We start from the raw sequence: 17,181 nt of genomic DNA on the forward strand, positions 1-17,181 counted from the left end.
CCGCTGATCGTGATGACGTAATATTCCGTCCATGGTAATTAGGTCCATGGTCACATGGACGGAATATTACGTCATTTGTAGGTAAGGGGTTAATTTCTTCTTGCTCTGTTAGCACACACACGCAGTGTTCACAATGAACACTGAAGGACATGCAATGAAAGATTACATCCTGACCCCAGTGCCAGATTCAGGATGTACTATTTAGACAGAGTTTGTACGGCCCCCGAAGGATGGTATAAATATCCAAATGGTCCTTGGCAGAAAAAAGATTCCCCACCCCTGTTATACGTCGTGGATCCCAAATAATTCAAACAATGTCTTTGTTTTACTTGTAACAAAATCGCTGAGGTCTCTTCCTTCAAAACGAGGTTTTTACCTTCCAACCATTTCAGTTCCTTTTTCTTTTCAGGTTCCATTCTTAAATTTTCAACCATCTTCTCCTTCTCAGCCTGACCGATACGTTCATCCAAAAATGCCAATCCTGTTAGTTTCTGACAGATACCAAAGGTGTCTCTCAGCCACTGGGAGGGCCCGTTCTGACATCTTTATCTGGGTAATATTGCAGAAGCTGTAGCATCTCCAAATCATTCTTTGGAGCCCATCGTCTTACTATTGCCTCGTGCCAAAAGCGGACATATATCAGACAGACAAAACGTGCTCCTTTTCTTATTCCTTTCCGTTCGGTATTAGACATATGCCATTGTTTAGTGACTAGCACAATTTTGAGGACATATATGGCCATTGCCATCCACTTTGCTTCAGTCAGAGCCCCTGGAACCCTAAATTCGAAATCGTTTTCATCCCAACCTCCAAGTTATAGAAGTGATAGTTGTAATAGCTCTTTGTAACCTTCTCTTGGATGACTGCCATCTTTCAAGACCTTGTTGAGGTAGTCCACCATTTTCACACGTTGTTCTTCATTTTCAGCCGTAATTCTGCCGGAGACACTGACCCTAATGCAATCCCCCTTTGTGTACAAGGACTTCTGTTCAACTTCTGCTTTTTATAGCACCTTTAAAATCCAGTTTGTTTTTTTATTTCCTACATCCTTGTTCAAAAAAAAAGAAAATTGAAAAGATATGGAGAGGATAATAAAAGCTGCTAAATGGGAACAAGAGTATGAATCTGTTTTAGGAAAGAAAAGAAAGGGGAAATATTGATTATTCGACACCGAGACCATATTCAGATTGTCCCCCCAAGTACATCATAAGGCTAGTAACCCAGGTATTAGGAAACCCCTTTTCTAGGTGGCAGGAGACATTTGTGCAGACGGTGGGGAAGGCTGTGGATTTTCTATATGCAGTATGATCTTTGTCATGCTGAGTTGTTACAAAATGTTGTCTAAAATGTCACATTTTGTAAGAGGCAAAAACCTGCTGCAAAATCCACAACAAAATTTGTGCCATGTCCAAATGTGGCATAAAAAGTGTCAATAAGAGGATAGTGCGATATTTTGTCATTTTTCTGGCCTATGTAAAGTTGCTATAGTTTAAGATTTGCATGAAAAAAACAATAAAAATATACAGTGGCATGCAAAAGTTTGGGCACACCTGGTCAAAGTTACTGCTATATTGTGAACAGTTAAGCAAGTTGAAGATTAAATTATCTCTAAAAGGCCTAAAGTGAAAGATGGCACATTTCCTTTGTATTTTAGTCTGGAAAAAATACTGTCATTTTTTTTTTTTTCATTTTAAGTTGCAATGCAAAAGTTTGGGCAGCCTTGGAGATTTGTGTGCTCAGAAAACTCTGGAGTTGTAGTACATTGTTCTGCTGTTCAGTGACACCTGCACAAATATGGCCTTCATGGAAGAGTCATCACAAGAAAACCTCTCCTTGCCATAACAATCCTTGTGGATTTAGCAGCACACGAGAGTGTTTCTTTCTTTTCCTGGTAAATAAAAACTAAAAGCACTTGTTCCTTGGAAGGGAGTCAAGCTCCCAAAAATTCACCACCAGGCACCTTTTCAAGTAACCAAATTCCCTTTCTAGTACTCATTTTCAGTTTAACTACCTGCAAAACATAACAGAAACACAACAAGCACATTAGTGTGATGCCGATGATACATTTTCATGAATTTCAGTACTTTCAGATAAAAGTGATCAAAGTGTGCAACCCCTAAATATTAATCGATTTCGCTAAAATTTTTTACATGGATCTTTTAGATGACTTAGACCAAGGATTCAAGCAAAGTCATACAGTTGTGGCAAAAAGTATTGACACCCCTGCAATTCTGTCAGATAATACTCAGTTTCTTCCTGAAAATGATTGCAATCACAAATTCTTTGGTATTATTATCTTCATTTAATTTGTCTTAAATGAAAAAACACAAAAGAGAATGAAGCAAAACATTGATCATTTCACACAAAACTCCAAAAACGGGCCATACAAAAGTATTGGCACCCTCAGCCTAATACTTGGTTGCACAACCTTTAGCCAAAATATCTGCGACCAACCGCTTCCGGTAACCATCAATGAGTTTCTTACAATGCTCTGCTGGAATTTTAGACCATTCTTCTTTGGCAAACTGCTCCAGGTCCCTGATATTTGAAGGGTGCCTTCTCCAAACTGCCATTTTTAGATCTCTCCACAGGTGTTCTATGGGATTCAGGTCTGGACTCATTGCTGGCCACCTTAGAAGTCTCCAGTGCTTTCTCTCAAACCATTTTCTAGTGCTTTTTGAAGTGTGTTTTGGGTCATTGTCCTGCTGGAAGACCCATGACCTCTGAGGGAGACCCAGCTTTCTCACACTGGGCCCTACATTATGCTGCAAAATTTGTTGGTAGTCTTCAGACTTCATAATGCCATGCACACGGTCAAGCAGTTCAGTGCCAGAGGCAGCAAAGCAACCCCAAAACATCAGGGAACCTCTGCCATGTTTGACTGTAGGGACCATGTTTTTTTCTTTGAATGCCTCTTTTTTTCTCCTGTAAACTCAATGTTGATGCCTTTGCCCAAAAAGCTCTACTTTTGTCTCATCTGACCAGAGAACATTCTTCCAAAACGTTTTAGGCTTTTTCAGGTAAGTTTTGGCTATCTCCAGCCTGGCTTTTTTATGTCTCGGGGTAAGAAGTGGGGTCTTCCTGGGTCTCCTACCATACAGTACCTTTTCATTCAGATGCCGACGGATAGTACGGGTTGACACTGTTGTACCCTCGGACTGCAGGGAAGCTTGAACTTGTTTGGATGTTAGTAGAGGTTCTTTATCCAACATTCGCACAATCTTGCGTTGAAATCTCTTGTCAATTTTTCTTTTCCGTCCAAATCTAGGGAGGTTAGCCACAGTGCCATGGGCTTTAAACTTCTTGATGACACTGCGCACGGTAGACACAGGAACATTCAGGTCTTTGGAGATGGACTACTAGCCTTGAGATTGCTCATGCTTCCTCACAATTTGGTTTCTCAAGTCCTCAGACAGTTCTTTGGTCTTCTTTCTTTTCTCCATGCTCAATGTGGTACACACAAGGACACAGGACAGAGGTTGAGTCAACTTTAATCCATGTCAACTGGCTGCAAGTGTGATTTAGTTATTGCCAGCACCTGTTAGGTGCCACAGGTAAGTTACAGGTGCTGTTAATTACACAAATTAGAGAAGCATCACATGATTTTTCAACAGTGCCAATACTTTTGTCCACCCTCTTTTTTATGTTTGGTGTGGAATTATATCCAATTTGGCTTTAGGACAATTCTTTTTGTGTTTTTTTATTTAAGACAAATTAAATGAAGATAATAATAACAAAGAATTTGTGTTTGTAATAATTTTCAGGAAGAAACTGAGTATTATCTGACAAAATAGCAGGGGTGTCAATACTTTTGGCCACAACTGTATGATGTACATGTATATAGGGGTGGAAGGGGGATGGGGGATGTTGGCCGTATTAATGATATTGTGACTGTCAATGTTGACTGGAAGTCACTGCACTGCATTGTTGTGGGAACACATCACTTTAATGACAGCGGCCTTGCAGTCACTGTGATGGCATGATGATGACAGTAGCTGTAATTTGTTCATGTGGTTTGGAGTGTTTTTATTATAGTGCTTTGAAGAAAGCACTATCTTGTAATCCGAACGCTGCTAACTTCTTCTTTTTCTTCTTCTTATTATTCAGTTGATTTCCTCAATTAATGCGGCCCGAACCGCTACACGCACAGACTCCGTTGAGGTGTCGTTTCGAAGCCAGCGTCCACGAGTGGTGTGCTAAGTATTTTTCGTGTCGATCGGATTTGTAGTTTTTGCGCAATTTGCGTTTGAATTTTTTTTTCCCCGTCATTGGAATGCATTGTCTCAATGCATTTGAATGGGATAATTTTGCCATAGGAATACATGGGGCAGTCATGAGGCGATTCAAATGGCAGTTAAGCTCATTGATATGCGCAGGCACACCCAGTTACTATGCCAACGCCTACGAACTTTACATGACCCCGCCAGGACACAATTTCTGCCAGATAATATCAGCTCTTAAAGCGAAACCCAAAGCACAAATGCAAATCTAGCTTCATCACATGACGCATGCCCCTGAGAATGTGCGCCAAAGTGGTTTTAGAAGCCCAGTTCGCCAAACTGGCACTTAAAGGGCCTACGCGCCAAAGTGATTCTTAAAGGGCCGGCGCACCAAAATGAGTCTTAAAGGGCCGGCGCGCCAAATCGAAAGCTGAGTGACCCCAGGCTCCAAATCGGAGGCTGATTGACCCCAGCCTCCAAATTGGAGGCTGATCGACCCTGGCCTCCAAATCGGAGGCTGATCGACCCTGGCCTACAAATCGGAGGCTGAGCCACCCTGGCCTACAAATCGAACCCAGAGTGGCCCCGCACACCAAACCGGACCCTGAGGGGCCCCGCCCACAAAATTAGACCTAGAGGGGCTTTGCCCACAAAATCAGACCCTGAGGGGCCCCAGCCACAAAATCGGACCCTGAGGGATCCCGTCCACCAGTTCAAGCCCTGAGGAGACCAGGCCACCGAATCGGATCCTGAGGGGCCCCACCCACCATATCAGACCCTGAGGGGCCCCACAGACCAAAGTGGCCCCTGAGAGGCACTCACAGTTAAAACGGATCCTGAGTTGAATGTCTTGCAGGAGCAGCAGGCAAGTCTCTCTTAAAGGGGCAGCCCGGGCACCATTTCAAAGCACTATCTGTACTTCCTTCAGGAAATACACATCTAGTTCATTTATACAAATCTGTACTTGCACATATATAATACTTGTCATTTTTCAATGATGTGTGGGTCCCTATCTTCTACAGCGCTACCATATAACCAAATGTTAATAAAGGTTTCTTACTTTTGAGATCCTTGTTCTGATGTTCTTTATTACAAGTTGTGCTTTTTTGGGTTACATACAGTATGTGACGGCAGACTTGTGTATTGTCACATTTCGCACACTGTGTGCAGGGCCGGCGTTAGGGGTAGGCAGACCAGGCAGCTGCCTAGGGCCCCCGCTCCCCCAGCCAGTGGCATTCCGCTAATAGCGGCACATCACGCAGCCGCTATGGGGCCCGTGGGTCAGGGGGGCCCGCCTGCCGCCAGCGCTGACTCACCCCGCTACATTGAACTATACCAATGACACCGGTACAGTTCAAAGCAATGATGGGGGTGAGAGCGGCAGATAACGCTCCCTCTCATCATTCCCCTCTGCCTCTGATACTGCGGGTGCGCGATGACGTCACTTCATCGCGCACCCACTGTGCAGCATTTGCACAGGTGACGGCGGGCGCAATATTGGCGGAGCCTGTGGTGGCAGCAGGGACAGGGAAAAGGCGGTTCCGGAGGGGGGTATTCTCACCTCTCTGCTCCCCCTTTAGGAGCTGGCGGGGGGCACATGGACCGAGTTTCCTGGAGGGGAATGCCAAACCGGCTCAGCCATCTGGAGGATCCGGGGATGAACGTGGAGGTGTACGGGATCGGCGGCAGTGAGGTGTGTCTGCTGTCTGTGTGTTGCCTTCCTCGGCCCCCAGTGACACCAGCCCCATTTGCTCCATGCTCTACCCTTGTTCCCTGCTCTCCCGTTCCCCATGTCCTCATGGGTCAGGTCATTGTGCTCCTCCGGGCCCCTGTACGCGCCTTCTCCCTCTTCCCCTGGTCCCTCAATGCTCCCCATCTCCCATGCTGAGTCCTCCTGCACCACCCATGCATTCCCTGCTCCTTGTCCCTGTGTGACCCGTCTGCCCTGCTCTCAAGTTTCCCCTGCATCCCCTTGTTCCCCCGTCTCTCTTGTCCCCTTGCGACCCTTTCTCACAGTGTGTCCCCCATCTAATCTGTCCTCATAATCCCTGTGATCCCTTCTTCCCTGTTCCGAAGTCTCCCCCCGTCTTCCCCTGCCCCCTTGCAGCCCTGTCTCCTTGTGCATCCCTATCTACTCTGCCCTCGGAGTCCCCTTGTGTCCTCTTGTGCCTGTCTCCCTTGGCCCCTAGTCTCGTATGCCCTTCTCCCCTTCTTCCTAGTCTCCACGAGTCCCCTTGTGCCTGTGTCCGTTGTGCTTATGTCCCTTGTCCCATGTGTCCCCTTGTGTCAGTCTCCCCTTCCTCCTAGTCCCCGTATGCTTGTGTCCCTTGTGTCAGTCTCCCTTGCCCACTAGTCCCCGTGTGTCCCCTTGTTAGTCTCACTTGCGCACTAGTCCCCGTGTGTCCCCTTGTGCCCTTCTCCCCTGCCTCCTAGCCCCAGTGTGTCCCCTTGTCCCTTGTGCCTGTCTCCCTTGCTCCCTAGCCCCCCTGAGTCACCCTTGTGCTTGTGTCCCTTAGCCCCCTTGTGTCCTTCTTCCCTGTCCCCTTAGTCACCGTTTGCCCTCGTCTTTCTCACTGCCCCTGTGTGGCCCTCCACCTTACAAGGGTCTCATGTTCGCACCATCTCCTGTGTTAATATAATGTAACTTGGTTGTGAATTATTTTTTTTCCTTATCATTTGTTGAGGTTGTCCCACTAAAAGTATTCTTTGGGGAGGTGGACTGTATTATATTCTATGTATTATATTCTATGGGGAGGTGGCCTGTATTATATTGTTTGGGGGGTTACATTATATTCTATGGAGAGGTGGGATGTATTATATTCTATGGGCGGCTACATTATATTCTATGGGGGCTGTATTATATTTATTATATTCTATGGGGGTCATTGCATCATACTCGATGAGGGGGCTACATTGTATTCTATGGGTGGCTGCATTATATTTTATAGGGGGGCTAGATTACACTGTATGGGGGGCTTTATTAACTATATATAGTTCTATGGGAGGCTGCATTATACTATATGAGTGCTACATTGTATTCTATGGAGGACCTACATTATACTATATAAGGGGGCTGCATTATATTCTGTGGGGGGCTACCATATATTCCATGGAGGGGCTGCATTATATTCTATGGGGGTTACACAATATTGTATGGTGGGGCTGCATTATACTCTGTGGGGTGGCTGCATTATACTATATGTGGGATGCATTATACTGTATCGAGGACTATGGGGAATACATTATACTACATAAAGAACTATGGGGTGCATTATACTATGGTAAGTGAATTGTACTACATGGATGACTGACGGTGCATTATAATATAAGTAGCACTATGAGGAGTATATTATACTATATGGAGGACTGAACAGTGTATTATAATATATGAAGGACTATGAGGAGTGTATTATACTATATGGAAGACTGAGGAGTGTATTATACTATATAGAGGACTGAGGAGTGTATTTTAATATATGGAGGACTATAAGGAGTGTATTATACTATATGGAGGACTATGGGGAGTGCATTATACTATATGGAGGACTATGGGAACATTATATTATATGGAGGACTATAGGGAGTGTATTATACTATATGGAGGACTATGTGGAGTGTATTATACTATATGGAGGACTAAGGGAAGTGTATTATACTATATGAAGGACTATGGGGAGTGCATTATACTATATGGAGGACTATGAGAACATTATATTATATGGAGGACTATAGGGAGTGTATTATACTATATGGAGGACTATGTGGAGTGTATTATACTATATGGAGGACTATGGGGAGTGTATTATACTATATGGAGGACTATGAGGAGTGTTTTATACTATATGGAGGATTATGGGGAGTGCATTATACTATATGGTGGACTATGGGGCATATTATATTATATGAAGGACTATGGGGTGTGCATTTTACAATATGGAGATTGTGGTTCACATTATAATATATGGAGGACTATGGGGTGTAATATACTAAACAAGCAAACTGCTGCATATTCATCGAGTGATTTATTGTTTATGCCGGAACAAAAATCATTGTTCTCAGCAGCACATCGTCGATGTAAACTGCAGATGTGCTGCTGATAACATGATACTGTATGGGGACAGATTGATCTATTAGTGATTGTTCTGTCCCCATCATTCTTTCTCAGACGGTGGAAAGAGGACGGGAAACAAGTGCTGAACGACTTCAATATTGTCAATCACACTTGTTTGCGGCCTGAACACAGGGCATGTAAATACAACAGAAATGCTTGTGTGTGATGTGCAATATGTTACCATTTGGGGCCCCATTTGAAACTTTTGCCTAGAGCCCCACTTTGCCCAAAACCGGCCCTGACTGTGTGCTATGAGGATTCTCCAGTGTCAGCGCCAGGAATGGCAGTTATGTGATCACAAGTATACGATGAGTATACTGTACTCCCGTTCACAATCCGACTAGTTGGGCACAGTCTCACTCAATGCAAGTGAATTGAACAAGGCCGGAAACAGTCTAGTTGGATTCTGTCAAGGAGTATGTATGCATTTCGTATACTTGTGATCACGTAACTGCCATTCCTGGCCCTGACATGGGAGAATGCTCATAGTACACAGTGTGCGCAATGTGACAATACACAAGTCTGCCATCACATAGAGTGACATCAGACTTAGATCGGACAACCCCTTTAAAAAAAGAATAGATGTGATTATGGCTCCAATAAACTCTATGGGATTCTGTGTGATCAGTTTAAATACAGAAATCACTTGGATGATAATGTAGCCTCACTATTATGGGGTATTTCTGGATTCCATTTTATGTCAGTGTTTAGAACAGAAGAACAAGTTCTGCATGATATCCTTCTTCTAGTCTAAAATCTGACACAAAAGGAACCCAGATGGACCCCATAATAATCATTGGGGTCTCTCTGCTCCTGTTTGCATTAGTTAGGTAACAGAGCCTTTTTACACATGAATTCTGTTTGTTTTCCTCTAAACGGAACAGACAAATCTAAATGTAAACGTGAAAAGCGATTTGTGGGATCCCGTGGCAGCAACAGTTACATAGGCACCCTGCCTGTCGCTGTGGGTATCACTGTTATATAGGCACTCTGCCTGTCACTGTGGGTGTCATTGTTATATAGGCACCCTGGCTGTCGCTGTGGGTATTACTGTTATATAGGCACCCTGCCTGTCGCTGTGGGTATCACTGTTATATAGGCACTCTGCCTGTCACTGTGGGTGTCACTGTTATATAGGCACCCTGCCTGTCGCTGTGGGCATCACTGTTACATAGGCACCCTGCCTGTCGCTGTGGGTATCACTGTTATATAGGCACTCTGCCTGTCACTGTGGGTGTCATTGTTATATAGGCACCCTGGCTGTCGCTGTGGGTATCACTGTTATATTGGCACCCTGCCTGTCGCTGTGGGTATCACTGTTATATAGGCACCCTGCCTGTCGCTGTGGGTATCACTGTTATATAGGCACTCTGCCTGTCACTGTGGGTGTCACTGTTATATAGGCACCCTGCCTGTCGCTGTGGGCATCACTGTTATATAGGCACCCTGCCTGTCGCTGTGGGCATCACTGTTACATAGGCACCCTGCCTGTCGCTGTGGGTATCACTGTTATATAGGCACTCTGCCTGTCACTGTGGGTGTCATTGTTATATAGGCACCCTGGCTGTCGCTGTGGGTATCACTGTTATATAGGCACCCTGCCTGTCGCTGTGGGTATCACTGTTATATAGGCACCCTGCCTGTCGCTGTGGGTATCACTGTTATATAGGCACTCTGCCTGTCACTGTGGGTGTCACTGTTATATAGGCACCCTGCCTGTCGCTGTGGGCATCACTGTTATATAGGCACTCTGCCTGTCACTGTGGGTGTCACTGTTATATAGGCACCCTGCCTGTCGCTGTGGGCATCACTGTTATATAGGCACCCTGTCTGTCACTGTGGGCGTCATTGTTATATAGGCACCCTGCCTGTCGCTGTGGGCATCACTGTTATATAGGCACTCTGCCTGTCACTGTGGGTGTCACTGTTATATAGGCACCCTGCCTGTCGCTGTGGGCATCACTGTTATATAGGCACTCTGCCTGTCACTGTGGGTGTCACTGTTATATAGGCACCCTGCCTGTCGCTGTGGGCATCACTGTTATATAGGCGCCCTGCCTGTCACTGTGGGCGTCATTGTTATATAGGCACCCTGCCTGTCAATGTGGGCGTCACTGTTATATAGGCACCCTGCCTGTCGCTGTGGGTATCACTGTTATATAGGCACTCTGCCTGTCACTGTGGGTATCACTGTTATATAGGCGCCCTGCCTGTCACTGTGCGTGTCATTGTTATATAGGCTCCCTGCCTGTCGCTGTGGGTATCAGTTATATAGGCACTCTGCCTGTCACTGTGGGTATCACTGTTATATAGGTGCCCTGCCTGTCACTGTGGGTATCACTGTTATATAGGCTCCCTGCCTGTCACTGTGGGTATCAGTTATATAGGCGCCCTGCCTGTCACTGTGGGTGTCATTGTTATATAGGCACCCTGCCTGTCGCTGTTGGTATCACTGTTATATAGGCACTCTGCCTGTCACTGTGGGTATCACTGTTATATAGGCACCCTGCCTGTCACTGTGGGTATCACTGTTATATAGGCTCCCTGCCTGTCGCTGTGGGTATCACTGTTATATAGGCACTCTGCCTGTCACTGTGGGTATCACTGTTATATAGGCGCCCTGCCTGTCACTGTGGGTGTCATTGTTATATAGGCTCCCTGCCTGTCGCTGTGGGTATCAGTTATATAGGCACTCTGCCTGTCACTGTGGGTATCACTGTTATATAGGTGCCCTGCCTGTCACTGTGGGTATCACTGTTATATAGGCTCCCTGCCTGTCACTGTGGGTATCACTGTTATATAGGCGCCCTGCCTGTCACTGTGGGTGTCATTGTTATATAGGCACCCTGCCTGTCGCTGTTGGTATCACTGTTATATAGGCACTCTGCCTGTCACTGTGGGTATCACTGTTATATAGGCACCCTGCCTGTCACTGTGGGTATCACTGTTATATAGGCACCCTGCCTGTCGCTGTGGGTATCACTGTTATATAGGCACTCTGCCTGTCACTGTGGGTATCACTGTTATATAGGCGCCCTGCCTGTCACTGTGGGTGTCATTGTTATATAGGCTCCCTGCCTGTCGCTGTGGGTATCAGTTATATAGGCACTCTGCCTGTCACTGTGGGTATCACTGTTATATAGGCGCCCTGCCTGTCACTGTGGGTATCACTGTTATATAGGCACCCTGCCTGTCACTGTGGGTATCACTGTTATATAGGCGCCCTGCCTGTCACTGTGGGTGTCATTGTTATATAGGCTCCCTGCCTGTCGCTGTTGGTATCACTGTTATATAGGCACTCTGCCTGTCACTGTGGGTATCACTGTTACATAGGCGCCCTGCCTGTCACTGTGGGTATCACTGTTATATAGGCACCCTGCCTGTCACTGTGGGTATCACTGTTATATAGGCACCCTGCCTGTCACTGTGGGTATCACTGTTATATAGGCACCCTGCCTGTCACTATGGGTGTCATTGTTATATAGGCACCCTGCCTGTCGCTGTGGGTATCACTGTTATATAGGCACCCCGCCTGTCGCTGTGGGTATCACTGTTTTATAGGCACTCTGCCTGTCACTGTGGGTATCACTGTTATATAGGCACCCTGCCTGTCACTGTGGGTATCACTGTTATATAGGCACCCTGCCTGTCACTGTGGGTATCACTGTTATACAGGCACCCTGCCTGTCGCTGTGGGTATCACTGTTATACAGGCACCCTGCCTGTCACTGTATCACTGTTATATAGGCACCTTTCCTGTCACTGTGGGTGTCACTGTTATATAGGCACCCTGCCTGTCGCTGTGGGTATCACTGTTATATAGGCACTCTGCCTGTCGCTGTGGGTATCACTGTTATATAGGCACTCTGCCTGTCACTGTGGGTATCACTGTTATATAGGCACCCTGCCTGTCACTGTGGGTGTCATTGTTATATAGGCACCCTGCCTGTCACTGTGGGTATCACTGTTATAAAGGCACCCTGCCTGTCACTGTGGGTGTCATTGTTATATAGGCTCCCTGCCTGTCACTGTGGGTATCACTGTTATATAGGCGCCCTGCCTGTCACTGTGGGCGTCATTGTTATATAGGCACCCTGCCTGTCACTGTGGGCGTCACTGTTATATAGGCACCCTGCCTGTCGCTGTGGGCATCACTGTTATATAGGCACTCTGCCTGTCACTGTGGGTATCACTGTTATATAGGCACCCTGCCTGTCACTGTGGGCGTCACTGTTATATAGGCACTCTGCCTGTCACTGTGGGTATCACTGTTATATAGGCTCCCTGCCTGTCACTGTGGGTATCACTGTTATATAGGCACCCTGCCTGTCACTGTGGGTATCAGTTATATAGGCACCCTGCCTGTCACTGTGGGTATCACTGTTATATAGGCACCCTGCTTGTCACTGTGGGTGTCATTGTTATATAGGCTCCCTGCCTGTCGCTGTGGGTATCACTGTTATATAGGCACTCTGCCTGTCGCTGTCGGTATCACTGTTATATAGGCGCCCTGCCTGTCACTGTGGGTGTCATTGTTATATAGGCACCCTGCCTGTCGCTGTGGGTGTCACTGTTATATAGGCACCCTGCCTGTCGCTGTGGGTGTCACTGTTATATAGGCACCCTGCCTGTCGCTGTGGGTATCACTGTTATATAGGCTCCCTGCCTGTCGCTGTGGGTATCACTGTTATATAGGCACCCTGCCTGTCGCTGTGGGTATCACTGTTATATAGGCACCCTGACTGTCGCTGTGGGTATCACTGTTATCTAGGCACTCTGCCTGTCACTGTGGGTATCACTGTTATATAGGCACCCTGCCTGTCACTGTGGGCGTCATTGTTATATAGGCACCCTGCCTGTCACTATGGGTATCACTGTAATATAGGTGCCCTGCCTTTCACTGTGGGTGTCATTGTTATATAGGCTCCCTGCCTGTCGCTGTGGGTATCACCGTTATATAGGCACTCTGCCTGTCACTGTGGGTATCACTGATATATAAGCACCCTGCCTGTCACTGTGGGTGTCATTGTTATATAGGCACCCTGCCTGTCACTGTGGGTGTCATTGTTATATAGGCACTCTGCCTGTCACTGTGCGTATCACTGTTATATAGGCACCCTGCCTGTCACTGTGGGCGTCATTGTTATATAGGCACCCTGCCTGTCACTATGGGTATCACTGTAATATAGGCGCCCTGCCTTTCACTGTGGGTGTCATTGTTATATAGGCTCCCTGCCTGTCGCTGTGGGTATCACCGTTATATAGGCACTCTGCCTGTCACTGTGGGTATCACTGATATATAAGCACCCTGCCTGTCACTGTGGGTGTCATTGTTATATAGGCACCCTGCATGTCACTGTGGGTATCACTGTTATATAGGCACCCTGCCTGTCACTGTGGGTGTCATTGTTATATAGGCACTCTGCCTGTCACTGTGCGTATCACTGTTATATAGGCACCCTGCCTGTCACTGTGGGTGTCACTGTTATATAGGCATCCTGCCTGTCACTGTGGGTATCACTGTTATATAGGCACTCTGCCTGTCACTGTGGGTATCACTGTTATACAGGCACCCTGCCTGTCACTGTGCGTATCACTGTTATATAGGCACCCTGCCTGTCACTGTGGGTGTCATTGTTATATAGGCTCCCTGCCTGTCGCTGTGGGTATCACTGTTATACAGGCTCCCTGCCTGTCGCTGTGGGTATCACTGTTATACAGGCTCCCTGCCTGTCACTGTGGGTATCAGTTATACAGGCTCCCTGCCTGTCGCTGTGGGTATCACTGTTATATAGGCACCCTGCCTGTCCCTGTGGGTATCACTGTTATATAGGCGCCCTGCCTGTCGCTGCGGGTGTCACTGTTATATAGGCACCCTGCCTGTCGCTGTGGGTGTCACTGTTATTTAGGCACCCTGCCTGTCACTGTGGGTATCACTGTTATATAGGCACCCTGCCTGTCACTGTGGGTATCACTGTTATATAGGCACCCTGCCTGTCACTGTATCACTGTTATACAGGCACCCTGCTTGTCGCTGTGGGTATCACTGTTATACAGGCACCCTGCCTGTCACTGTATCACTGTTATATAGGCACCCTGCCTGTCACTGTGGGTGTCACTGTTCTATGGGCACCCTGTCAATGTGGGTGTCACTGTTATACAGGCACCCTGCCTGTCGCTGTGGGTATCACTGTTATACAGGCACCCTGCCTGTCACTGTGGGTGTCACTGTTATATAGGCACCCTGCCTGTCACTGTATCACTGTTATATAGGCACCCTGCCCGTCTCTGTGGGTATCACTGTTATATAGGCACCCTGCCTGTCGCTGTCTCACTGTTATACAGGCACCCTGCCAGTCACTGTGGGTATCACTGTTATATATGCACCCTGCCTGTCACTGTGGGTATCACTGTTATATAGGCACCCTGCCTGTCGCTGTGGGTATCACTGTTATACAGGCACCCTGCCTGTCACTGTGGGTATCACTGTTATATAGGCACCCTGCCTGTCACTGTGGGTATCACTGTTATATAGGCACCCTGCCTGTCACTGTGGGTGTCATTGTTATATAGGCACCCTGCCTGTCGCTGTGGGTATCACTGTTATATAGGCACTCTGCCTGTCACTGTGGGTATCACTGTTATATAGGCACCCTGCCTGTCACTGTGGGTATCACTGTTATATAGGCTCCCTGCCTGTCACTGTGGGTGTCATTGTTATATAGGCTCCCTGCCTGTCGCTGTGGGTATCACTGTTATATAGGCACTCTGCCTGTCACTGTGGGTATCACTGTTATATAGGCGCCCTGCCTGTCACTGTGGGTGTCATTGTTATATAGGCACTCTGCCTATCACTGTGCGTATCACTGTTATATAGGCACCCTGCCTGTCGCTGTGGGTGTCACTGTTATATAGGCACCCTGCCTGTCACTGTGGGAATCACTGTTATATATTCACTCTGCCTGTCACTGTGGGTATCACTGTTATATAGGCACCCTGCCTGTCACTGTGGGTGTCATTGTTATATAGGCTCCCTGCCTGTCGCTGTGGGTATCACTGTTATACAGGCTCCCTGCCTGTCGCTGTGGGTATCACTGTTATATTGGCACTCTGCCTGTCACTGTGGGTGTCACTGTTATATAGGCACCCTGCCTGTCGCTGTGTCACTGTTATATAGGCACCCTGCCTGTCACTGTGGGTATCACTGTTATATAGGCACCCTGCCTGTCGCTGTGGGTATCACTGTTATATAGGCACCCTGCCTGTCGCTGTGGGTATCACTGTTATATAGGCACTCTGCCTGTCGCTGTGGGTATTACTGTTATATAGGCACCCTGCCTGTCACTGTGGGTATCACTGTTATATAGGCACCCTGCCTGTCACTGTGGGTATCACTGTTATATAGGCACCCTGCCTGTCACTGTGGGTGTCATTGTTATATAGGCACCCTGCCTGTCGCTGTGGGTATCACTGTTATATAGGCACCCTGCCTGTCACTGTGGGTATCACTGTTATATAGGCACTCTGCCTGTCACTGTGGGTATCACTGTTATATAGGCACCCTGCCTGTCACTGTGGGTATCACTGTTATATAGGCTCCCTGTCTGTCACTGTCTGTGTCATTGTTATATAGGCTCCCTGCCTGTCGCTGTGGGTATCACTGTTATATAGGCACTCTGCCTGTCACTGTGGGTATCACTGTTATATAGGCGCCCTGCCTGTCACTGTGGGTGTCTTTGTTATATAGGCACCCTGCCTGTCACTGTGCGTGTCATTGTTATATAGGCACCCTGCCTGTCGCTGTGGGTATCACTGTTATATAGGCTCCCTGCCTGTCACTGTGGGTATCACTGTTATATAGGCATCCTGCCTGTCACTGTGGGTATCACTGTTATATAGGCACCCTGCCTGTCGCTGTGGGTATCACTGTTATATAGGCGCCCTGCCTGTCACTGTGGGTGTCATTGTTATACAGGCTCCCTGCCTGTCGCTGTGGGTATCACCGTTATATAGGCACTCTGCCTGTCACTGTGGGTATCACTGATATATAGGCACCCTGCCTGTCACTGTGCATATCACTGTTATATAGGCACCCTGCCTGTCACTGTGGGTGTCATTGTTATATAGGCTCCCTGCCTGTCGCTGTGGGTATCACTGTTATACAGGCTCCCTGCCTGTCGCTGTGGGTATCACTGTTATATAGGCACCCTGCCTGTCCCTGTGGGTATCACTGTTATATAGGCTCCCTGCCTGTCACTGTATCACTGTTATATAGGCACCCTGCCTGTCACTGTGGGTGTCACTGTTATATGGGCACCCTGCCTGTCACTGTGGGTGTCACTGTTATACGGGCACCCTGCCTGTCGCTGTGGGTATCACTGTTATACAGGCACCCTGCCTGTCACTGTGGGTGTCACTGTTATATAGGCACCCTGCCTGTCACTGTGGGTGTCACTGTTATAAAGGCACCCTGCCTGTCACTGTGGGTGTCACTGTTATATAGGCACCCTACCTGTCACTGTATCACTGTTATATAGGCACCCTGCCTGTCACTGTGGGCGTCATTGTTATATAGGCAACCTGCCTGTCACTGTGGGTATCACTGTAATATAGGCGCCCTGCCTGTCACTGTGGGTGTCATTGTTATATAGGCTCCCTGCCTGTCGCTGTGGGTATCACTGATATATAAGCGCCCTGCCTGTCACTGTGGGTGTCATTGTTATATAGGCACTCTGCCTGTCACTTTGGGTATCACTGATATATAAGCACCCTGCCTGTCACTGTGGGTGTCATTGTTATATAGGCACCCTGCCTGTCACTGTGGGTATCACTGTTATATAGGCACCCTGC

This window comes from Dendrobates tinctorius, unplaced genomic scaffold (genome assembly GCF_039654945.1).
Source record: "Dendrobates tinctorius isolate UK_male_01 unplaced genomic scaffold, ASM3965494v1 ptg000007l, whole genome shotgun sequence".
Taxonomy (NCBI): Eukaryota; Metazoa; Chordata; class Amphibia; order Anura; family Dendrobatidae; genus Dendrobates; species Dendrobates tinctorius.